The sequence below is a fragment of the Symphalangus syndactylus genome, chromosome 9 (assembly GCF_028878055.3).
Source record: "Symphalangus syndactylus isolate Jambi chromosome 9, NHGRI_mSymSyn1-v2.1_pri, whole genome shotgun sequence".
Taxonomy (NCBI): Eukaryota; Metazoa; Chordata; class Mammalia; order Primates; family Hylobatidae; genus Symphalangus; species Symphalangus syndactylus.
The window spans coordinates 139381080-139406462 of record NC_072431.2 but is presented as its reverse complement, the minus strand read 5'-3'; the positions used below and the strand labels follow the sequence as shown (position 1 = coordinate 139406462).

Sequence of the window (25383 nt, the reverse complement as noted above, 5' to 3'; positions counted from 1 at the left end):
CCTAGACACAGCAAGCACGGCCGGGGGCGGCGGGGAAGGGCGGCGGGTGGTGGGGCGGGGGGTGGGGGTTGGCGGGTGGTGGGGCGGGGGGTGGGTGTTGGCGGGTGGTGGGGCGGGGGGTGGGGGTTGGCGGGGGTTGGTGGGGCGGGGGGTGGGGGTTGGCGGGGGGTGGGGGTTGGCGGGCGGGGCCGCGGGGCGGGGAGAGTCACTGCGCATGCGTGCGAGGGTGTTCCCGCCTATTCAGCAGCGAGGGCTTGGAAGTTAGCACGGTGAGGGGGTGCGCGGCGTCACTGAGGGACTCGGGCAGGCTGAGGGCTTTTTTTCCTCAAAACTGTGAAGCTCAGGGAAAGGAGAAGAAGTGGGAACCAAGTAAAGTAAAATCGTGGCAAGTGGGCATAGTTCTAAAATCTCCTTCGTGAGGCCCTTCCAGTGGGGAACCCAGAACGTGCAGCTCAATGTATGTTTGGAATGAATAGGTGAAAGGAAGCAGGAGGAAGAGGGAGTTCTAGCGAAGACTCCGGAGGGAAGCAACCCATCCCCCGCCTCAAGAAAGCACCGCCACTCCAGTGGGAACGGACACGCGTGCACATGGCCACGAGTGAGGTTTGAAAGAGGCCCCACCCTCCATTACACCTGTGCTCCACCGTGGCGCCCAGCCAAGTTTAATCTCCCGTTCAGCGCTTACTTCTGGAAGCTTCTTTCCCTTTCCTTCCCACCACTCATTGGCCTTTCACCCCCTAGTTTTTTGTCTGTGTATGGGACTGTCTTCCCCCACTCCCCTTGACTGAAGTTCCTTGAGAGCAGCAGCCGTCTTTTTATCGGGGAAGAGATTTGAAGATCAGGACATTCTTATCCAAGTAGATGCTAGTCACCTGGGTAGTCAAGACAGGGCCCTGCACAGTTAATGTGAATCTTGTCATAATGCCAGGGTTATTGTTTTGCAAGGGGCTGGTCATAGAACCCTAGATTGCGTTGTCACTGGGAAATAAGCTCATTTTATTAGCTTGTTTCTCAGCTAGCTTATGTCGAAATTTGCCACAGCTGTTACTGCTGGGAGCCTGCCCTGGATCTGATCATCAATTATATCATCTCTTCCATCTGAGGGACTGCACCTCACCCCTTGCTTTTTCAGAGCTGGCAAAGCTGGGCCAAGGAAAGCGATAGCGCCAGCTGAGTGGAATGTGCCAGAAGGGACCGAGGAGGGGCACTATGTACTGGGGAAAAGAGATGGGGTCTCCGGGACAGGGGTAAGGACACTAGACTGAGGGCACAAAGGAAGGAAACCATGAGAAAGTAGAGTAAGGAAGTGGGGAGCATGCTGAGGAGAGAGGTCAAGAGATGGTGAGCGCTCTCCTCTGCATGCCCCAGGGAGACGGTGATGACACTCCCAAGTCCGTGTGGGAATCCCTCCTTCTGCGGGCCTCAGTCTGTCATCTTCCTTGCAGCAGGACCAAAGTAAATAAGATAAAGTCACAATTTATCATCCTTTTTCACTCAACTTTTCTGTGAGGTGAATTGGCATTTTTGTAAAAGAATGCATTCTCTGCCAAGTGCAGTGGTTCAGCCCTGTAATCCCAGGGTTCTGGGTTGCCAAAGTGGGAGGATTGATTGAGGCCAGGGGTTTGAAACTAGCCTAGGCAACATAGCAAGACCTCCATCTCTGTAAAAGAAATTAGCCAGGCATGGAGGTGCATACTTGTAGTCCTAGCTACTTCAGAGGCTGAGGCAAGAGAACCGTTTGAACCGAGGCATTGGAGATTACAATGAGTTAAACGTTCTCCTGTACTGCCATGGTAGGTGGGTGTTGCTAGCCACATGAGGATATGTGAGCCAGTCACCAAGGACTGGGGCTGACTCCCCGAGCACGAGGACAGTAAGAATAAACCTCTGATTATTTCCCTGCCCCCAACCTCAACTTCAGTTAAAGAGATATACCCTTATGTGACTGATAAAAAGGAGCCCTGCTCTCCTAGAGTGATATCCCCATAGGCCAAAACACTGTCTTACATATAATTATTGGTGCTTCATAAATGGCTGATAAATAAAAAACATTTCTATCAGGGGATATACCCTACTTTATTCATAGCCTCTTATAGAGAGCTGGCCTGCCCACAGTCTCTGTAAGGGGCAGTTGTCTCTTCTGAGTGACCAGTTTCCCTGACCTCCCCTCAAGCCATGACTGACCGAGGAAGTCGATATGACCACTGAGAAGCAAGGCATAGCCTCAGACCCTGAGTTTCTAACTCTTTCCACTTTCCTAAGGTGGGGTTGTCCCTCATTTCTGAGAGATTTCCAACCCTCTGCCATATATTCCTCTTTTTATGAGGTCACTTGGGGAGGTATCTGCTTCTTAGCACCAGAAGAGCTGTCTCAGGACCCAGTTGCTGACCCAGTTGCTGAAAATGCTGAAAGTAGGAAATGGAGGTCAAGTGAAGGCCATAAAGATTTTCCCGCTCCTCCTCTTGAATCAGGGATGGCCTTATGAATTACTTTGGCCCATAGAATATGGCAAAGTGCTACTGTACCAGTTCTAGCCTTGGTCTTAAGGAGCCTGCCAGCTTTTGCTTTCACTCCCTTGGAGCCCTGAGCTAGTATAGAAAGAGATCCAGCTGCAAGGACTGGTTACACAATTTGCAGGGATTGCTGTAAAATGAAATGCAGGGTTCCTTTTTTAAAATTATTAAGAATTTTAAGGTGGTGACAACAGAGCACTATACCAAGCAGAGGCTTGATCCGAGCTGGTCCAGGCATCCCAGCCAGGCTTCCTGACGCATGAGTGATGCTATCTTGGATTTCTGGCCCCAATTCAGCTTCCTGATGGTTGGCATGAGAGCATGAACTACCCCAGGTGAGACCAGTAGAAGAACTCAGCCCAGATTACAGAACTATGAGCAAATAAATGGTTGTTATTGAAGTAAACCTCACGAAAGCTCTTCATGACAAATGGGTATAGTCCTGGGGGCCGCTAAGGCCTGGTTTGGTATTTATATAGCAGTAGGTAACTGAAGCATGAAGAATAAGAGTTTGCAGTGAGTGGTCACCTACCATATTCCAGGCCCTGTGCTGGTGTAGTGCATGTGCTAGCTCACCTGGTCCTCATAACACCTTCCGTAATTCCTTTCTACAGGAGAGAATACAGCAGTTTCAAGGACAATGGATTCGTACCACTGCTCCTCACTCAATAAACAGCAGAGACAGAATTTGAACGTGAGTCTGACTGATTCCAAAACCCATGTAATATCCCTGCATTGAAACAGAGAAAGATCCAGGGAAAGTGCACGTAGCTTGGAGACTATTGGATAGGGGGCTGATGCAGTCTTTCCAAAATTTCCTCACAAATTTACGGTTGAAGTATCAGGCAGAGAAATGATAACCAGGTGAATGACCCCTAATGGGACATCATCACATCACAGCTCTGTGATCATCAACCATAATCCCTAGAGGGTGACCTGGAGGTATCCTACAATGAGGCTTACTTGGGTTTTTTGATAGGTATAATACTGAGAAAATTTGCTATGGTTAGCTATGGGTATTCACCACTTATTTTGGTGTATATTATCCCCCAACAAACCACAGTCACCTGTGATCATCTGGCCATGTGTTCAGGAACTATCTTGCACCCAGCAAGAACAAGAATTAATTGTTTTTTGTTTTTTGTTTTTTGTTTTTTTTTTTGAGACGGAATCTCTCTCTGTCACCAGACCGGAGTGCAGTGGCATGATCTTGGCTCACTGCCACCTCTGCCTTCATGGTTGAAGTGATTCTCCTACCTCAGCCTCCCGAGTAGCTGGGACTACAGGCATGCGCCACCACACCTAGCTAATTTTTGTATTTTTAGTAGAGACAGGTTTTCACCATGTTGACCAGGATGGTCTTGATCTCTTGACCTCATGATGTGCCTACCTCGGCCTCCCAAAGTTCTGGGATTATAGGTATGAGCCACCGTGGCGGCCAAGAATTAATTTCAACATTAGACTCAGCCAGAGTTAATTAAGAAGCTTTCCCTACATGATGGCACCTCACAAGAAATATGCTATTTATAATATTCATTGGCTTTACTTGTCTTTACCAAGCCTTCCTGAGTGTCATCAGTGAGTGAGTGAGTGTATGGATAGGTACCTGCCTATCTGTCTGCCTATGGTGATGAACTCATCACTGTAGGTCAGCAATGACATTGAGTCTAAATGCTGTTGGCCATAAGGAAAACAATGACATTCCCTGGCTCAGAGGAAATGCTGGTAGGAAAGCCGTATGGACTAGTATTTATAAGTACAAGCTCAGGGGTCAAAGATGCTGAAGTTCAATGCTTGTCCTGTCTCTTACTAATTAGTGATATTGGACATATTGATTAATTTTGTAAGTATGTTTCTCACTTATCTATAAAATGAGATGTATGAGGGCTAAACGAAATGATGCATGTGAAAAACTGAATAAGGTGCCAGGCTTAGGACAAGGGCTCAATAAATGTCAGTGATTATTTTATCTGATGAACAAAAGAAGGCAAATGTTCTTTCTTTGATGCCCCCTGTCTTTTCCCTGTGTCCTTTCTCTAAAAAAGTATATGTGTGTAGTTTCTATGTCTTCCCTCCACTCTCCCATTACCTACCACTTCATCATCCTCTCACTACCCATCGCCACTTTCCCTCATTATCTTTTCTACATTTCTTCCCTCCTCCCCTGAAATGGGGTTGAGCAGGGGGAGATCAGAAGATGACAAAAGGCAGGGAGACATTGGTGGTAGGGTGACAATGGAGCGCCACGAGCTGTCTAGGCCATCTAGACTTCCCCTGAGGACCCTTCAGTATCTCTGAGAATACCGTTTTCTCAGGACTTCTCACACCGGGAGAAACCTTAGCAATCATCTGATGGTGTCCTTGTTACAGTAGATAGGCAGACATGTGCAGTGCAGGAGAGGGCCCCGCACCCTGACCAGGAATGTCAGGTGACCATCAGGTGATGGTCAGATGGTTGTTACACTGTCTCTCTCAAATAATAGCTGGTTGCAGCCAGCACCAGGGAAAGGCAGTCTCCAAATAGAAAAAACCTGAACGTGATGATCAGCAGCTTCCCGATAACATCTCAGGAATTGGAATGGGTGGGCTGGAGCACGTGCACTAAGAGGCAAAGTGGAGGAGTTTAATTGGTAAATGACCTTCCTGTAGGAATGTTACACTGGTAAGGGAAGAATACCTCAAGAAAGCATCTGTACCATTCCAGCAAATACACTGTGCATGCTCCCCTCCGAAGTGCTAGCAGGCCACTGCACATATGGACAGCCCACCCCAAGGGAAGAATTGGGAGAAGTAACCCAAGACCCCGAAAGTATGCCAACCTATAAGACCCCAAGTCAAAGGTCAAATTGTGCAGTTGATCTCTCAAGGTGCCCACTTGGCCCTCTTCCAAATGTTCTCTACTTCCTTTCTTCCTGCTCTAAAGCTTTTTAATAAACTTTCACTCCTGCTTGAGGACTGAGCTCTGATCTTATCTTCCAAATTACTATCTAAGGGGTCTAGGGAGTCATGCCCTACAAACCAAAAATTCTCATCAGATGGGTTTTATTTAACCCTATATTTTGTTACTTTTTAGTCTGACTCTGGCATAATATTACATGACAAGAAAATCAAAATATTTTATCCCATAACATGTGTCTTTGGCATATTTTGAAATGGCCCTGCAAAGCCATCCTTTGTAGGGGAAAATTTGCATCTGTAAAGAATCTCTGTTGACATAGCTAGATATTTTTCTTCCAGGCCCTCCCACCTAAAGAGATTAAGAGTCTAGCACCTTTATTAAATTATTTATTTATTTATTTATTTATTTATTTATTTATTTATTTATTTATTTATTTTTGAGACAGAGTCCTCTGTTGCCCAGGCTGGAGTGCAGTGTTGCCATCTCAGCTCACTGCAACCTCTGCCTCTTGGGTTCAAGCCATTCTCCTACCTCAGCCTCCCGAGTAACTGGGATTACAGATGCCTGCCACCACACCCGGCTAGTTTTTGTATTTTTAACAGAGACAAGGTTTCACCACGTTGACCAGGCTAGTCTTGAACTCCTGGCCTCACTGTGATCCACCTGCTTCAGCACTCCAGCCTGGGCAACAAGAGCAAAACTCTGTCTCAAAAAAAAAAAAAAGTTCGAAAACTAAACTACAAAGTCCTTAAATGCCCACTCCACAGTATTAGCCAAACGTGAACAAGATCCCAGGTGTTAGGCCAGGCGCGGCGGTGGCTCATGCCTGTAATCCCAGCACTTTAGGAGGCTGAGGCGGGCGGATCACCTGAGGTCAGGGGTTCAAGACCAGCCTGGCCAACATAGTGAAACCCCGTCTCTACTAAAAATACAAACATTAGCTGAGCATGGTGGTGCATGCCTGTAATCCCAGCTATTCGCGAGGCTGAGGCAGGAGAATTGCTTGAACCCGGGAGGCAGATGTTGCAGTGGGCCGAGATCACGCCACTGCACTCCAGCCTGGGCAACGGAACAAAAGACTCCATCTCAAAACAAAAACAAAAACAAAACAAAAATCCCAGGTGTTCTGGATTCCCATCCAAAAGAAAAGGAGAAACCAAACCCCCTGTTTCCATCTCACGCAGGATCTCCTGTCTTCCCAAAGCACTTTACCTTCTTTCCTGCCCAGCTGTTGAAATATCAAACTGTACCAAGATTTTGGCCACGATGGACTCTGTTCTCTGCACACTAAGTTATTTATCTTCCTGGTTATCAGTAGAATATAAATAAATAATACTGGTTGCCATTTATTGAGCAGTGTGTTAAGCATCCATATTATTTAATGGATGTTTTTCTAGCTGTGTTTTAAAGTTTTAAAGTTGCAGCATTTGAATGAATGAATGACTTCTGAGCCAAAGTGAGAAAAAGCAAACAAGACACATACGAGTTTTCTAAACTATTTGTCTCCCCGAAATCAGCTCTGCTACTTTGCACAAGTCTCCTTTCCTAAGCTCCCACTTCTCATCTGTTCAATGGGGATATGAACATCTACAAGGTTATGGTAATGTTTAAAAGCACATTTCTCTGATACTAAGTAGCCAATAAACAATCGTCACTGTCATTACCCCAGTTGGCAATTTGGGCAGGGCTTGACAGGGAGTTTGGGTGACAGGCGATAAAGTAAAGGACGTTATGGAAAGTCTGAAAGAACGTAATAAGGATAATATATTTTAAATGTATATTTCTCTTTTATATTTTGTAAATGACTTTTCCCCTAGTTAGCCTAAGGTAATTCTTTTTTTTTTTTTCCTTTAGACGGAGTCTTGCCCTGTCGCCCAGGCTGGAGTGCAGTGGCGCGATCTCGGCTCACTGCAAGCTCCACCTCCCGGGTTCACGCCATTCTCCTGCCTCAGGCTCTCCAAGTAGCTGGGACTACAGGCGCCCGCCACCACGCCCGGCTAATTTTTTGTGTTTTTAGTAGAGACGGGGTTTCACTGTGGTCTTGATCTCCTGACCTCGTGATCCGCCCGGCTCGGCCTCCCAAAGTGCTGGGATTACAAGCGTGAGCCACCGCGCCTGGCCAGCCTAAGGTAATTCTTATGACTCGGGGAGATTTGAGATTGTTAGAGCAGGAATGCAAATAGAAAAAAAAAAAAAAAAGATCTAGCTTTTGATTTCCAAATTTGAATTCCTAGAATAACTGTCTTTAAAATTCAGAGGTTGGAGATAAAGAAAAGGATTTTCTAGATTCCTATCACTTCCATTAAAATACCAAGGGTCAGAACAATGAACCTGAATTCTAAAGCTATTGGTAGAGAGAAATGACCTTTGATGTAAGAGGTGTCCCTACTGCACAGAAAAGATGGGGTGTTTTTCCTTTCCAAACCAAGGGAATGCCAGGGGAAGAAAAGATAGGGATTGGAGGGGAAAAGTGAGTTTTATGTATCTTGGCTTCTCCATTCAGGGCTGATATCACAAGTAGCAGATAAATTGAAGGAAAGGAATCCCAAAAGAAGAAAAAGACTGTGTTCTGCTCCTCACTTAAAACTCAGCAAAAGGGACCCCCACCAAATGGCCCATGCCAATATGTAACACAGAAAGGAAAACCAACAGCATGGGCCTCTTGGCTTGGAGGAAGCCAAAGTGCACCTTTCTTCAGTCATACTACATCTGGGTTCATCTAGCCACCTCTGCCATGCTGCCCAAGTTCAACCCCAATGAGATGAGTCATATACCTGCCAGGTGCCCTGGTGGAAAATTGGGTACCATGTCTGCCCTATCTCTTAAGATCAACGCTCTGGACCTGTCTCCAAAATAAGTTGGTAATGACATTGCCAAGGCCACAGGTCACCAGAAGAGTGAGTCAAAGGATTACAATGAAACTGACCATTCAGAACAGACAGGCTCAGACTGGGGTGGCACTTTCTGCCTCTGCCATGAGCATCAAAGCCCTCAAGGAACCAGAGACAGAGAGAAGCAAAATAATCAAGCACAGTGGAAATGCCATGTTTCATGACACTGTCAAGAATGCATGACAGATGCAGCACCAATCCTTAGTCACAGAACTCTCTGGGACCTGTAAAGAGATCTTGGAGACTGCCCACTCTATAAGCTGCAATGTTGATGGGTGCCAGCCTCCTGACATCATAGATGACATCAGATCAACAGTGGTGCAAGTAAATATCCAGCTAGCTATGAACTATGAAGGAAAAAATTTCAATAAGGGATCATTTGACAACTAAAAATGAAAACACAGCATGGTTATGAGACATAGGGTCTGCATGAGTGCCTTTGTGCCTCCTTGAAAAAGCCGGTTTCCCCATGCACAGATGTCAGTAATACAAGTCAACCAGGTATCCAGAGACATTGCTAAAAAATGTCAATACCAAATCTAATCATAGCATAACGACCAGTGTATACAAATCTAAAGCCCACTTTCTCCTGCTCACACCTAAAGCTCACTTTCTCACAACACTGCCACCCCAATATACCAAGAAACCATCTAGAAAGGAGGGCAGACAACAATAGCCACTTGCCTTTAAAAACAAAACCAAACTCTTTACACCAAAACTTCTTTCATATCCAAAGAGTCTAAAATACAGTTAGTGATGAATGTGGATGTGGAACCAATGAGTAAGAAAACAGTGAAAACAGTTGTAGAAAACAAGTGAAGCCACATTTACTTTGCACAACCAAATGTAGTTAGCTAAGTTTTTGACCCCATTATATGAAGAAGACAATTCATCCGTAACTCTACCATGCTAAACCTACATTACTTCTTTTTTTTTTTTTTTGGGAGTTTCGCTTTGTGGTCCAGGCTGGGGCACAGTGGGGCAATCTTGGCTCACTGCAACCTCCGCCTCCTGGGTTCAAGCAATTCTCATGCCTCAGCCTCCTGAGTAACTGGGATTACAGCTGCCCATAGATTTTTAAAATATTTCTCTTTCACTTGTCTTGCATAGGCATGATTATTGCAAATAACTGCAATACATATCAGTCACAATTTTATATCATGCTCTGTAAAATTCATCAAAATTCCTTTTCCATGCTGCTGTGTGTTCTTCCTGGTTACCAATGTTTATAGATGCATAAGCTATTAGTCAAAACTCTTGTAATTGCAAGTAACATAAAGCCAATTCCAACTCAACTAAAGAAAATGGGGATTTAATGGAAGAACGCTGGAGTTGCTCCTTGACCTACAAGAACCAGGCAGCCCTGGGGGCCTAAATGCAGGGGACAGGGGCTTGAAGTCACCAGAGTTCTTCACTGCTCATTTTTTCCTACAGATATCTCCACATAAATGTATCAGGCATTTAGCCATGTTAGGTCATTTTCATTAGCCACATTTTCCAAATGGGGAAGGAGGGGCTAAGGCAGTTAGATGACTCACTGCAGGTGATTCAGCTGCTAAATGGCATTGACTTGAAAACCAGCATCTTGATTTAGATTGGTGGATCCATACAAATTGCAAGGGACAAAACTTTTCAAAAGTATTTAAGAATAGTCACATAGGATAAGAATATATTTGATTTTTGTGAGGACTGCACCTGAAGGAGAAGAGAAACATGCAAATGGGGTTCCATTCCCCACACTAGGGCAGCTTCTGTCGTCTCAGAATGCCCACCTGGCATCTTCCTGACCCTTGGCTCACCCACAAGGAAGTTCATGGCAATATTGTTTTCAGAAGCCAATATTCTCCTGTCTCTACTTGCAAGAAAATAACTGGGCCCCCTAGGAAGTATAATTGGTGCGAACCGTGATTTATTATACACCCAGTTCTCCAGATGGCCTTTCATATGGAAATGATTTTTCCTGAAAACAGAAAAATGTGGGTTTTTTCCCGCCTCAGCAGGTTATAACAGGTTTACAATCCACTGCATCAAAACTAGAATCAAAAACTTTAATGGAGTTCCCTTAAAACAGAAACACAAAAAACACGTTCCATCTGGTAAATAATTGCCGGAGTTGCATTCCTGTGCATTCAGGCACAAGCTAACTGCTGTACAGCATAAAGCTGTGAAAATGTCTAGGCTTAATGGGGAAACATGAGATAAGATCTACTTAGGTCTATCATATACCCAAATTGTAACCTTCTGGGATGCTGGTTCATGCCAGACTCTCAAATCACCCATAATCTGATGAGCTAGACAGATGTGTAAGATTATTCCAGGATATCTGAAAATCTCACATGTGAGTACAAAAGGCTAGGTGGACACGTGCAGCCCTTATTCTATATGAATGAAGGGGAATGTTTACCAAAAAGGTCGTTTTCAGATGACCATAGTTGAAGAACAAAGTCAAATGTGGTTCTAAATTCCATGTCCTCTGCCTAAATAACAGATGAGAAAGTATGTCTAAAAAGGCTTATGTCATCCTGTGAGGGAATACTTAAGAATGGGGAAAGCATTTAGCAGTAAAAAGTAAATTACCAAAAGGGTTTAATGTAGTTAGTATGTAGCAGGTTAATTTCAGTAGATGACTCTAAGTTACGATTTTCATCCAGAAAGAATTATTTTAGTCAGCTTTCCACCAGTGGAACATACTTCCTCATAAGCTCCCTGCCTCTGAAAGCATAGGCAGGGGAGCCATGTATTAGAGATGTTGTGGGGAAGATCTACACTTTTGGAAAGCTGAAGATCTACAAATTAGGGATCACACTCAAATTCCTTAAGGGGTTGGGCAGATAAATTGTGTAAAATGGTAAGGCATTAGAAAGTGGACCAAACTGCAGAGGACTGGGGAGGCACAGCCTACCTAAAGACATTCAAATTTGGTACAGATGCTTCTTGGCTTACCATGGGGCTACTGTGTTCCAATAAACCCATCTAAGTAAAAAACGCATTTAATATACCTAACCTACCAAACATCACAGCCTAGCCTAGCCTACCTTACGCATGCTCAGAACACTTACATTAGACTTCAATTGGGCTACATCATCTAACACAATGCCTATTTTATAATAAAGTGTAGAATATCTCATGTAATTTATTGAATACTGGACTGGAAGTGGAAAACAATGATTATATGGTACTGATATATTCAGTTTCTGCTGAATGTGTATGGCTTTCACGCTATCATAAAGTTGAGTAATTATAAGTCAAACTATTGTAAATTAGAGACTGTCTGTATTTAAAAACAAAACAAACAAACTCCAAAAACAAAAATAGACTGGTCTGGCCAAATAGACCACTTTGGAAGGATTTGGCCTATGAATCAAGAGGATATTTGCCGCTCCTGGACTGGCAGATCCTTAAGCCTTCTTTGCGTGCTGAGTTCTGTGATGTGTATAAAAATAATGCACTTTTATCTAATAAGAGCCAAACACATTAACCTCTGTGGTAGGAGAAAGTGGAGTTGAATAGAAGTAGAGAATGTGGTCTCCATCCTCAGAAAACTCAAAAATACTTTAAAATAAGGTATGTCCATACAACGGCAGCCATCAATGGCGGGCAAAAAGCGTATGGCGGCTCAGAGGAAGCATTTCTAACTTCGATCTAGATGGGTTCAGAAAGAGCCACAGAATAGGCAAGGCTTGAGTGGGGCTTAAAAGAACAAATAGGTCTGACATAGTGGCTCACACCTCGATCCCTACTCGGGAGCATCGTTTGAGCCCAGGAGGTTAAGGCTGCAGTGAGTGAGCTATGATCACACCACTGCCCTCCAGCCTGGTTGACAAAGCAAGACCCTGTCTCTAAAAAAAAAAAAAAAAAAAAGGATGAACGTTCAGCTAAATGGAGAGTGTAGAGGAGGATAGAGTTGTTAGGTAGTCATAGGACAAACAAGAAGCCCAGGGGCGAGGAGGAGGGTCATGCTTGGATCCTTCTGAACCTCTCAACTTCTTCCTCAGATCCCAAAATTGGCTTCCCGCCACCTATTCTGTCCTGAGCCTCCTCCTCAGCCTCTGGACCTCTCCCTTCTTATGAACTAAAAGCTTTCTTAGGGTCGCAGTTCCCACAGCTTGGCCCTACCACCTGCAGTCAGAGCCCTTAGCATTCCCCATGTATTCATCTGGTCCGTATCCCAGCCCCACTGCCTGTTTGCAGACTTGTCAACACAGTCATTGGGCTACCTCTTGGACAATCACCCTTGATGCTAAATCACCCAAGCAAATTAATTGAATTTTCAAGTGACGAGGGTAATCCTAAGCACTTGATGATCAGAAGTGCGGGGGCACAAACTATTTTCGGAATTCGGATTTGTCTTTATTATGTGGTGTACACCTTTGTTAGGGTACTAAGTGCCATCAATAAATAGCTAGCAACAATTGATTGCTTACAACGTGCCAGAATCTGTGCTGAGCCCAGTGCATGCATGCCCTGCGTCGCCAACTGAACCTCCAAAATGGGGCACGTTATTTTCCCCTTTCTCGAGATGGGTAAACTGAGGCTCAGAGGGGTTAAATAGCACATGCAAAGTCATACAACTAACAGGGGCATGGATTCAAACCCAAGTCTTCTGTCTCCAAAAACTGACTACAATCACATGTGGTTGACGGTTATCACTGCATGTGCTTGTACCATTCATATGGATGTGTAAATGTACACTCAACGTCACACAGTCACCTGCTGGCCTATCATTGGATGTAAGCAGCTGCCATCTCCCAAACAACACACCAATTTGATGTGTGAATTTGTTTCACTGACTCTTCAGACACAGTAGTCCCCCCTTATCGAAGGTCCAAATACATGAAACAGAAAATTCCAGAAATAAACAATTCATAAATTTCAAGTTGTCCGTGTTCTGAGTAGTATGATGAAATCTTAGCCATCCTGCTCTGCCTGCCGGGGTGTGAATCATCTTTTTGTCCAGAGTATTCACACTATAGAAGCTCGCTGCCTGTTAATCACTTAGTAGATCTGTTGGTTATCAGGTCAACTGTCGCAGCATCACAGTGCTCGCGTCCAAGTAACCCTTATTTTATTTAATAATGGCCCAAAGAGTAATGAGGTCAGCATATTGTTTTATTATATTATTAGTTGTTATCCTTTATTGTACCAAGTTTATAAATGAAACTTTATCATAGGTATGTATGTATAGGAAAAAAAACATAGTATATAGAGGGCTCAGTACAATCCATGGTTTTGGGCATCCACTGGGGTCTTGGAACATATCCCCTGTGGATTGGAGGGGAGTATGATAATGCAACATTCTCACCACATTTGAATCATCTGGGGGCACTAATAAAAAAGCACTGATGCCTTAGCTTCAATCCCCAGAGATTTAGATTTAATTGGTTTTGGTTTGAATCAAACATTGGAATGCTACAGGAGCTTCCCAGATGATCCTAATGCGTAGAGAACATAGGCAGCGAATAGTGGCTAAGAGTGAGGGCTTGGGGTCTGATTTCTGTTATCATAGGCCAGCTATGACACACCTTTGAGTCTTACTTTTCTCATCTATAAAATGGGAACTACAGAACTGTGTACCTTATAGCACTGATGCAAGGGTTAAGTTAGATGGAAACAATGGAATGCAAAAATGGTAAGGCTCCTGGTGCCATCCCTAAAAGCCTCATTGATCCGTAATGAAATGGAAGCTTATAGTCTCTTAGGCAAACACTCATTGGTTACATGAGAAAATGTATTCTCCTGGCTTTCTACTCAGACTTTCTGACACCTCAGGGTAGAGGAGAGGGCTGGACAGGCACTCTTGGCAACCTGCTAGCTCTTTCAGAGATGTAAATGCAAAGGCCTTTCAGAGCTAGGCAGCTGACATACAGATGTGAAGTAACTGGGATAAGCTATCAGGGCTATTTAAAAAAAGGGAGACAGAGACAGCAGGTGTGATTTGAAGAGAAGATACCCCATAAAAGGCCTTAAAGTTCATTAAAAATAATAATTACTACCAACAAAGTGCTGGCCAAACAAATCCATCTGTGCCCACATGCAGCAGGTAGGGTGCCAGTTTGCACCACGAGTAGTCACACCTTCAGCTTTACAGATTCAGGTCATTGGCTCCTCCCTGCTTCTGCACTTGTGAGCTGAGGGCAGCTACTTCCCCTTCCATTGGAAGCCAGGGGGTTTCAAGGACATGTCTGTGACTATGAAGGAGCTTGCAGATGACAGCCAGATTTGTTAAAGGCAGACAGGCAGTTATTTGTTTAAAAGTTCCCACCCTACAGAGGGCCCATCTCTGTTTCAGGCTAGCTGTGTGGCCTTAACTAAGTTCTCTGAACCATTGCTCACATGTAAAATGTGGAAAAAATTATCCACTCCACAGGGATGTTGTGAAGATTAAAAGAACAAGAGATGTAGAGTGCTCAGTGCACTGCGTCTGCTCTGGGAAGCACTCCAGATGTGTCTGCTTTTGTTGTGATTTTGCCATTCTTCAACAAAGTAAAAAGAGCCTCAAGCACTGTAAGCATCATTGTTTCTCATCTTGCCCTGGAAAATCATTTAAATGACATGGTTCATTCTGATACATTACCTCATCTCTCCTTTGAAGCCACAGTCAAAAGCACTGACAAACAAGTTTGAGAGAGATAAGGAGAGGTGAGATAAAAGATATAAAGTGACCAAAAAAAAAAAAAAAAGGTAGAGAATTTGTTCCTTGTCTGTTCTCAAGGATCACAGGTCTGATGGCTTGCTGAATGGGGTACGGAGAGGTAACACAGTACACCTCCCAGATCTGTGGCCTGTAATGGCCCCAGTGAGCACTGAGCAGCACCCAGGCAGAGAGAAGGACTTTCTGGATTTATCTGGGGATAGTTACTCTCAGTGTTTCCAAGAATAAGAATCCAGCATGGGATTCACCCCACCTTCACTACATTTTGCTTTGCTTTGACATCTGCCATGGAGAATGCAAAAAAAAAAAAAAAAAAAAAAAAAGTTAGGTCTCATAAGGCATAAATGTGTCAATGGTTTGGCCTATCCAGGCCCAGATTTGTGTTCAGAGAGGCCCTGGAAGCCTGGACTAGTCCTAGACCAACTTTGGTTCTTGGGCTTTAAGAAACAGCATTCATTCACCTGATTTTCAACTGGGGAACCACCCTCCACCCTCACTCTCAGTCACTGTGCTTTGGATGAAACTGACTTTATCCCTGTCTTCAGGGAGTGAGTGTGATATTCAGGCCTGGCCAATCACAGCATCACATTCCTCTGACCCAGTGATAGATAGTGACCCATTGAGAAATGGGCATGTGAACCCCTCAGAGCCTGAGTGATACAAGGAAACTGTTTCTTAGGGCTTTGTTGAGGTATAATTTGCATACCATAAAATTCATCCATTTAAAGTAGACAGTTCAATGATTTTTAGTAAATTTTCAAAGTAACCACAAAAATTTGGTTTTTGAATATTTCTGTAATCACAAAAAGATCTCTTGTACCATTTGTAGGTACAAGGAAACTTTAGCAGAGTTATTGAGGGAAATTCACATGTTCCTTTTGTCTGGGTCTGTTTGCAATAATGTTTACAAGAGCCTGAAGCTACATAGAACCTGAGAATAAAGCAAAAACTACTTAGTAAAGAGATAGGCTGGGCACGGTGGTTCACGCCTGTAATCCTAGCACTTTGAGAGGCTGAGGTGGGCAGATCACTTCAGGTCAGGAGTTGGAGATCAGCCCGGCCAACATGGTGAAACCTCATCTCTACTAAAAATATGAATTAGCTGGATGTGGTGGCACATGCCTGTAATCCCAGCTACTCAGGAGGCTGAGGCAGGAGAATTGCTTGAACCTGGGAGGCAGAGGTTGCAGTGAGAGCCAAGATTGTGCCACTATACTCCAGCCTGGGTGACAGAGCGAGGCTTGTCTCAAAAAAAAAAAAAAAAAGAGATGTAGAGAAGGTGGTCTGGAGGTCCCTGGTTGAGGCTCTGATCAAGCTGAACCTGAAGTCAGAGCTTCCCCTAGACTCTTTCAGTTACATGAGCTGAGAAGTTTCCCATTGTCTTCAGCCAGTTTGACTTGTGTTTTCCATCTCTTGCAATGGGGTGAATCTCACCTAAATCCAAAAGTTATTGACCAGATTCTAAAGATTAGAATTGGAAACTTTATTAATTGAATATCAGACAGGAAGGCAAATCTCCAGATCTGTTGTAATCAAAGGATTATTTTACATATGATCATAGATGCCATTTTACAAATGAGGAGTCAGCTCTGCAAAAGTAAATTGCTTAACCAGGATACACAGGAGAACCTGGAGAAGTCCTTGTAACTCTGAATTTGATTTCGTAAACTGAATTTGAATTTGTAACCCTGAATTTGATCCTGTCTTTCCTCTTGAAGTAATCATCATCATCGTCATCATCACCATTACCTCTTACAAAATGTTTACTATGTGTCCGACCTATGCTGAGTATGTACTATGCAAATATTAACTCATTTAATCTTTACAACTGCCTTATGGGGTAGGTATTATTATTATTCTCATTTTACAGGTTAGGACACTGAAGTCTACAGAGGTCACATAACTTCTCCAAGGTCATATAGCCTGTGAATAGCAGAGGCAGGATTTGGATGCAGGCACACTGGCTGCAGAGGCCACACTCTTAATCCGTGCCCTGTACTGCCTTTTATAAATAAAAATTAATTTAACATAAGCTTTTAATCAGTGTTCCAGTGGTCTTTCAACTAGAGATACTACCTTTTTCTGAACTTATATTTCTGTCATTATAAAAAAAAAAAGCTAGCAAAAACCTCAATTATTTTCCATATTCTAAGACTTTTCTATTATATAAACAATTTTTATCTGATTTCAAGTAGTCATAAACTTCTGTGCTTCTTACAACTTTGTTCTGCTCTTCTAAACACAGTAAAAATGAATTTTAATCCTGGCAAAAGTCTAATTTTTATGTCTTCTTGCACTAAAAAACTAGATGACTGTTCTGCTTTATTGATATTTAATATGATATGGTAATGATATTTAATGTAATTTAATATGAAATTTTACATTTTATATCAGCCAACCGACAAAAAAGTAAGACCTGGAAGTTAACAGCCCACTTTATTGAAACAAAATGTACATATACAAAAAGTAACATAAATCTGTCTTCGAGTTCTTGAAATCAAATAAGACATGCAAAATGCTTTGATAGGTTTAGCTCTGTGTCCCCACCCAAATCTCACCTTGAATTGTAATAATCCCCATGTGTCAAGGGTGGGACCAGGTGGAGATAATTGAATCATTGGGGCAGTTTCCCTCATGCTGTTCTCATGATAGTGAGTGAGTTCTCAGGAGATCTGATGGTTCTTTAAGGGGCTTCCCCCTTCATTTGGTGCTTATTCTCCTTCCTGCTGTCACGTGAAAAAGGATGTGTGTGCTTCCCCTTCCATCACGATTGTAAGTTTCCTGAGGTCTCCCTAGCCCTGTGGAACTGAGTCAATTAAAGCTCTTTCATTTGTAAATTACCTAGTCTCAGGTATTTCTTCATAGAAGCATGAGAACAGATTGATACATGCTTCAAAAGCTCTGAAATGCTATATAAATGCAACATACTATACTCTGCAAGTTATTTTCACACACATTTTTCTTTCCTTTTTTTTTTTTTTTTTTGAGACAGAGTTTCTCATCACCCAGGCTGGAGTGCAATTGTACGATCTCGGCTCACTGCAACTTCTGCCTCCTGGGTTCAAGCGATTCTCCTGTCTTTGCCTCTTGAGTAGCTGGAATTACAGGAGCCCACCACCATGCCTGACTAATTTTCATATTTTTAGTAGAGATGGGGTTTCATCATGTTGGCCAAGCTGGTCTGGAACTCCTGGCCTCAGGCAATGCACCCACTTCAGCCTCCCAAAGTGCTGGGTTTACAGGCGTGAGCCACCACGCCCCGCCTCACACACACTTTTCTCACGTGATCCTTACCTAAGAGATGTATTTGAATGGGGATTATCAGGTGAATAAACATTGTTTTTTTTTTTTTAAGGCAGTGCCATGGATGGCTTTTATTTTTATGTAGAAGAAAGATATGGTGAGTGGTCTTTTAGGAAATTCAGCCAGTGGATATATACAAGATGGTTGAGGAGGGGAGCTGTAGGCACAGAGAACAGCTTAGAAGACTGCTGCTGCAAACACAGATAGTTCCCAACTCACAATGGTTTGGCTTATGGTTTTTCAAATTTATGATGGTGTGAAAGCCATACGTGTTCAGCAGAAACCATACTGCAAGTACCCCATAACCATTCTGTTTTTCACTTTCAGTACAGAATTCAATAAATTACATGAGAAATTCAAAACTTTATTATAAAATAGGTTTGTGATGATGATTCTTCCCAACTGTAGGCTAAGGTAAATAAATGTTCTGAGCATATTTAAGGTAGGCTAGGCTAAGCTATGATGTTTGGTAGGTTAGATGTAAGTGCATTTTCAACTCACAATGTTTTCCATTTACAGTGGGTTCATTGGGATGTCATAACCTCATCGCAGGTTGGGTATCAGTACCTCAAATATATTTGTTTAGTATAGAGAGTCTGTACAAGTTACTTGGAATTGACTTGGCTCCTGGGGCAACAGAACTTTGTTCTAAGTTCTAATGCCATTGTTAAAATCAATGGGTCATCAACAGGGCGCTAGAGATAATTGAGAAGCTACCCTATTGGGAGTGGTAGATAACTAGAAAAACAGCAGCATGAAGAAGTGTGGATTGGAGTACCTAATGGTGGCACCTGGGCAAATTATTCTAGGCATGTCTGCACAGACTCAAATGATGGAGGTGGGTTAGAGTTGGGCTTCCCAAATCCTCTGTCAGTGATCTCTTACTGCAGAAGGCAGCCTGGTACCCACAAGAGTCTAAGACAGCTTCAGCAGCCCTTTCCAATTTTCTCTTTAAAATTATTGTGGAATTTGTGTTTCACTCCCTAAAAAAGCGTAGGTCTGCCTTGGGGATACGTGAAAATTTGACAAGAAGTAAACACCTTCCCTGTTCAACATAGGCCCCACCTTCCCAAGCTCTCATTTCTGGGTTTCTTGTTCTTTGGTCCATATTCATTCTATGAGGAGATGGTCAACATGGCTACTAACTCCACATGAACTCAGTATTAACTGGTTAATCTACTCCATGAATCCCTACAAATATGGGAGCATGTTGGGGTGTGGTTCTTGGGTAATGAGTATGCATTTTGTTGAGGCTGAGGTTTTTGCTGCAATCAATGGTCTAGCCTCACAATATCTAGTGTGGTGGGAATGTGTGGCTCAAGAGGAGAGGAGGATGGAGCTTCTGGAGAAGGAAAGGCTTTGGAGCCAGCAGGGATATTAGAGTCTAACAAGTAACAGCAAGTTTCTTCCAGTTTTGTGTTCAACACTTTGTTGCTCATTCATGCTGGAAAAGAAGACAAGAAACAAGCCAAAATTTTCATTCATCCTCAGATTATCTTATTCTAACTTGGAGACAAAATCTGGATTTGAACCTTGTTTCTGAGTTGTTTGAACTCGAACACATCAACTAATCTCAATTACCTCAACTGCAAAGGAGCAGTTATGATAACATCCTTCCTGTCTCATTCCCAGGGTTACTGGGGGAGTGAATCAGTCAATGTCAATCAAAAATGCTGCATACAGACAGTGTAAACTGTGACTGTCTTGTAAGAGTGAAGTGTCAGTAATGACTGCCACTTTCATTTGGGGTCAGGATTCACTCTTACTGCTGCCTGTTATGTATAATCTTAAGCAGTGTTGTTTATTATTCTAAGAATACCATAGCTTTTGGGTCTGTATTTTACAAACCAAATATTGTAATTTTAGAGATAATGGAATATTAGGGGCATAATGGGGAAAGTTCAAGAATTATGGTCAGTGGAGAGATAGTTAAAAAAGAGTACTGGGATAGAAATTAGGTGACTTCACCTAGTACCTCAGTGATCTGGAGTCATCATGGCACCATGCTGGGCCTCAGTTTCCTTCATCTGTAAAATGAGGATGCTTGATCCATTGTTTCTTAACTGGGAGGAGTTTTGGAATCACCTGGAAAATCCCCAAAGGTAGAATTTCTGTTTTGTTTCTTGCTGTGTTTCCAAGGCCTGGAAGAGTACTTGGTGTGAGGAAGCTACTCAATAAATTCACATATATTTTATGAATGAATAAACTTTTTCAAAATTCATAGGCCTGCTTCCACTCTGAAATCCTCCTGCAGTTTGGGGTAGAGCCTACATGTGTATTTTGGAAAGGCCTTTCTGATCATTTTGCCAAGTGCCCCTGGCTAAGTAATAACCACCAAGAACCACTAAACTCAACAATCTCCAAGGTCCCTTCACATGCAGTTGCCACATTTAGCAAACAAAAATGCAGAGCATCCAGTCAAATTTGAATTTCAGATAAACAATGAATAATCTTTTAGTGTAAGTATAGGTCATGCAGTATTTGGTTGCTGCAACTTAAATAAACATAACCAGATAAGACTTCTGCTTAGACTGATAGTTTGGGCCAGAGAGTGGCACCTAGAAACTGGCCCAGATTTGAAAATCAGACAGAGATAGTCTTCGTTTGAGTCTCTGCCCCGATCTTAGCAGATTGCTTAACTTCACTGCGCTCCACAACTACCGTGTCTATCCTGTAGAGTTAGTGAAAGTATTAGAGATAATAGAGGTATGATGCCCAGCACTTAGCAGGCATTTCATAAAGCTTAGCTATTATTACTATTTTTTATCTGCTCCATGGGGTTTGAAGAAAAATAATAGTATCAATGAGACTGTTATTGGCAATACTGTTTACTAGTGAATTGGCACTCTCACATAACCAAGATTACAGTTACCAGTTCTAGGTAGAGCTTGGCAAAGTTAGATTGAACGCTGACCTTGTATTAAACAATACCTCTATGTCTGGGGGAACAAAACCATACTAAGTACAGATCATCCAGAATAAATAAAGGAAGGAAGTACTTTCATTTCATTCATTATGAAATGTCATTTGCTTAACAGACTTTTTTGATGTTAAAGATAAATATTTGTTCAGGTTTTATAGGGTCACTGTATGGAGAAATAGGCTATTACTTGGGCAGCGGAAATACTTTAATCCTGACCAGGTTTTTCTGACTTCTAAGTTAAAGGCGTCTTCTTCTTCTAGAGTTTTAGTTGTTTCTAGACATTTTTAATACATCTCCACTGGTTAAACAAATAGACAGCAAGGCACGGCGGTTCACACCTATAATCCCAGTACTTTGGGAGGCCAAGGTGGGAGGATTGCTTGAGCTCAGAAGTTCAAGACCATCCTGGGCAATAAAGTGAGACCTCATCCCTACTAAAATTAAAAAAAAAAAAAAATAAGCCAGGCATGGTGGTGCACACCTGTTGTCCCAGTTAGTTGGGAGCTGAGTTGGAAGAATCGCTTAAGCCCGGGAGGTTGAAGCTGCAGTGAGCCATGATTGTGCTACTGCACTCCAGCCTGAGAACAGAGTGCGACCTTGTCTCAAACTAGTAATAATAATAACAACAACAAGAGACAAACATAGTAAACATAAAATGTTCATTTAAAAAATTATCTCCAGAAAGATCTATTTGGACAAAATCTTTAGATAGTTTTGTTATCAAATTTAAAAAGAGATGACTGGAAAATAAATTGACAATTAAAGTTTCAACTGAGCAACTCTGATATTGGCAAAAATACTTTAAGCCCCCTATGTTTACTTTATTGCTCATTCAACACATATTTATTGTGGAGCACATATTATATACCAGACAGTGTGGTAAGTGCCAGGGACTATGAGTAAACAAAACAGAACAAAATTCTTGCTCTTGTGGAGCTTATATTCTGACATAGGAAAACAAATATAAACATAATAAATAAATTAATTAGAATACAGATGGCAATAAGTGCTATGAGAAAAGAAGAAGAGAAAGAAGATGAGACTATGTGAAGGGCTAAAGTGGCTTTTTTTTTTTTTTTTTTTTTGAGACAGGGTCTCATTCTGTTGCCTAGGCTGGAGTGCAGTGGTACAACCATGGCTCACTGCAGCCTCAAACTCTTGGGTTCAAGGGATCCTCCTGCCTCAGTCTCCCAAGCAGCTAGGACCACAGGCATGTGTTACCATGCCCCATCTAATTTTTAAACTTTTTGTAGACATGTGGTCTTGCCATGTTTTCCAGGCTGGTCTTGAGCTCTTGGGCTCAAGTAATCCTCCTGCCTTGGCCTCCCAAAGTGCTGGAATTACATTACACATGTAAACCACTGTGCCTACTCCTGGAGTGCATTTTTTTTTTTTTTTTTTTTTTTTTGAGACAGAGTCTTGCTCTGTCACCAGGCTGGTGTGCAGTGGTGCAATCTAAGCTCACTGCAACCTCCGCCTCCTGGGTTGAAGCAATTCTCCTGCCTCAGCCTCCTGAGTAGCTGGGACTACAAGCATGTGTCACCACGCCCAGCTAATTTTTGTATTTTTTAGGAGAGATGGGATTTCACCATGTTGACCAGGATGCTGTCAGTCTCTTGACCTCATGATCCACTCTCCTCGACCCCCCAAAGTGCTGGAATTACAGGTGTGAGCCACCGCAACCGGCCTGGAGTGCAATTTTAAATAGCATGGTAATAGTGGGCCTCTCTGGGGAGGTGACATTTGTGAACAGGAGAGAAGGAAGGAGCATGCTGATTTGGGGCAAGAGAAGGGGAACATCAAACGCAAATCACCTAAAGCAGGAGTGATATGGTTTGGCTGTGTCACCACCCAAATCTCATCTTGAATTGTAACTCCTACAATTCCCACATTTCGTGGAAGGAACCCAGTGGGAGGTAATTGAATCATGGGGGTAGGTCTTTCCTACGCTGTTCTTGTGATAGTGAATAAGTCTCACAAGATCTGATGGTTTTAAAAACGGGAGTTTCCCTGCACAAGCTCTCTCTTTGCCTGGTGCCATCCAAGTAAGACGTAACTTGCTCCTCCTTGCCTTCCACCATGATTTTGAGGCCTCCCCAGCTACATGGAACTGTAAGTCTATTGAACCTCTTTCTTTTGTAAATTACCCAATCTCGGGTATGTCTTTATCAACAGCCTGAAAACAGACTAATGCAAGGAACATGCCTGGAGTGTTTCAGGAACAGCCAGGAGGCAATGCGGCTGGAGAGGAGAGAGGGAAGAAGAGAGTAGTGGGAGAAAAGGCAGAGTCATTATTGTCATCATAATTGTGACAAAGAACTCCACAAACCTAACTTCCAGTTTCACGTCTTAGTTTATTTACTCTGTGACTGTAGGGAAATCCTTAACTACTTAAATAGAATGATAGTACTTAACTTGTAAAGCATTGATAGTTAGAGATTTATTTCACAAAACTGACTAGAGAGAATCAGTATAGCTTAGCCATGCTGTCGGTACTTATGTGGATAGCTCTGGGTTTATATGCTGATTTACTTACTAGATGTGTGTCCTTGGGCAGGTTACTTAAACCTCTCTGTGCTTCAAGTTTCCTTTCTGTAAAATGAGGCAACTAATAAATGCATCCTTTAGAGCTGTTGAGGGTTGCCTGGACAACTGTGAGGCTGTCTGTGAGAGACAGTCTCACATCACATGCTTAACATAGTGATTGGCATATAGCAAGTACTAAGTAAATATCATTATTTATTATTATTTGAAAAGTTTAATTAGGATTAAATATTTTGAAATATGCACTTAAATGTATATTTGAAATATATATTTAATAACCAAAACATGCTTTTGAGAAAAAATACCTTATTTTTATTAATAGTTGTGGTGGCCAGGTGCAGTGGCTCATGCCTGTAATCCCAGCATTTTGGGAAGCCGACGTGGGGGTGGATCACCTGAGGTCGGGAGTTTGAGACCAGCGTGACCAACATGGAGAAATCCCGTCTCTACTAAAAATACAAAATTAGCCAGGTGTGGTGACCCTTATCTGTAATCCCAGCTATTTGGGAGGCTGAAGCAGGAGAATCACTTGAACTCAGGAGGCAGAGGTTGCGGTGAGCTGAGATCGCGCCATTGCACTCCAACCTGGGCAACGAGAGCGAAACTCCATCTCAAAAAAAAAAAAAAAAAGAAAGAAAAGGAAAGAAAAACAGTTGTGGCCTGGTAGCCGGCCTCCCTGTCTCTGAATATTCACATCCTTGTACAGTCCCTTCCCATATTGTACCAGGGTTGGTTTGTGTGACCATAGAATATGGCAGAAGTGATGGTATGTCACTTCTGCGATTCAGTTATAAAAGACATTGCAGCTACCATCTTGGTCATTCTTTCTGTCTTTCTCTCTAACCCCACTTGCTCTGGAGAAAACCAGCTGCCATGTCATGGGACAGTTCAGATGACAAACCTTTTGCCAACAACCATGTGAGTTGCTGAGCCTCCCTAGAAGAGCCAAGAAGCCTTCTTAGAAGTGGATCCACCAGCTCTGGTCAAGGTTTCAAATGACAGAAGCCCCAGTGACATTCTGATTGCAACCTTATCAGAGACTGTGGGCCGGAACCATCCAGTGAAGCAGCTCACTGGATGGTTCTTAGGAACTATGTGAAATGATAAACATTTATAGTCTCATGCTGCTAGTTTTGGGGTAATTTGTTTTTTTTTTGAGATAGAGTCTAGCTCTGTCACCTAGACTGGAGTGCAGTGGGGTGATCTCGGCTCACTGCAACCTCCACCTCCCAGGATCAAGCAATTCTCCTGCCTCAGCCTCCCATGTAGCTGCGATTACAGGTACACACCACCACCCCTGGCTAATTTTTGTATTTTAGTAGAGACAGGGTTTCACCATGTTGGCCAGGCTGGTCTTGAACTCCTGACTTCAGGTGATCTGCCCGCCTCAGCCTCCCAAAGTGCTGGGATTATAGGCATGAGCCACCGTGCCTGGCCGGTAATTTGTTTATGTAGCAATACTCATAGTTTATATACATTTTTTTTTTCTTTTGAGATGGAGTCTTGCTTTGTTGCCCAGGCTGGAGTGCGATGGTGCGATCTCCGCTCACCACAACTTCCACCTCCCAGGTTCAAGCGATTCTCCTGCCTCAGCCTCCTGAGTAGCTGGGATTGCAGGTGCACATCACCATGCCCCACTAATTTTTGTACTTTTAGTA

At 43.0% G+C, this 25383-nt stretch overlaps 1 long non-coding RNA gene across 4 annotated transcripts; it reads left to right on the top strand.

Moving 5' to 3' along the window:
* The first annotated feature begins 231 nt into the window (after positions 1–231).
* Positions 232–24648, top strand: LOC134731474 (uncharacterized). 4 transcript variants are annotated; one of them, XR_010113784.1, is made up of 4 exons: positions 232–603; positions 3128–3207; positions 7267–7541; positions 24586–24648. It is a non-coding gene; the product is annotated as an uncharacterized lncRNA (long non-coding RNA). The 4 variants fall into 4 exon arrangements; XR_010113782.1 differs by lacking the exon at positions 24586–24648 and adding an exon at positions 7916–13179 and having other exon boundaries at positions 232–598; XR_010113781.1 differs by lacking the exon at positions 24586–24648 and adding an exon at positions 7916–13179.
* The last annotated feature ends 735 nt before the right edge of the window (positions 24649–25383 follow it).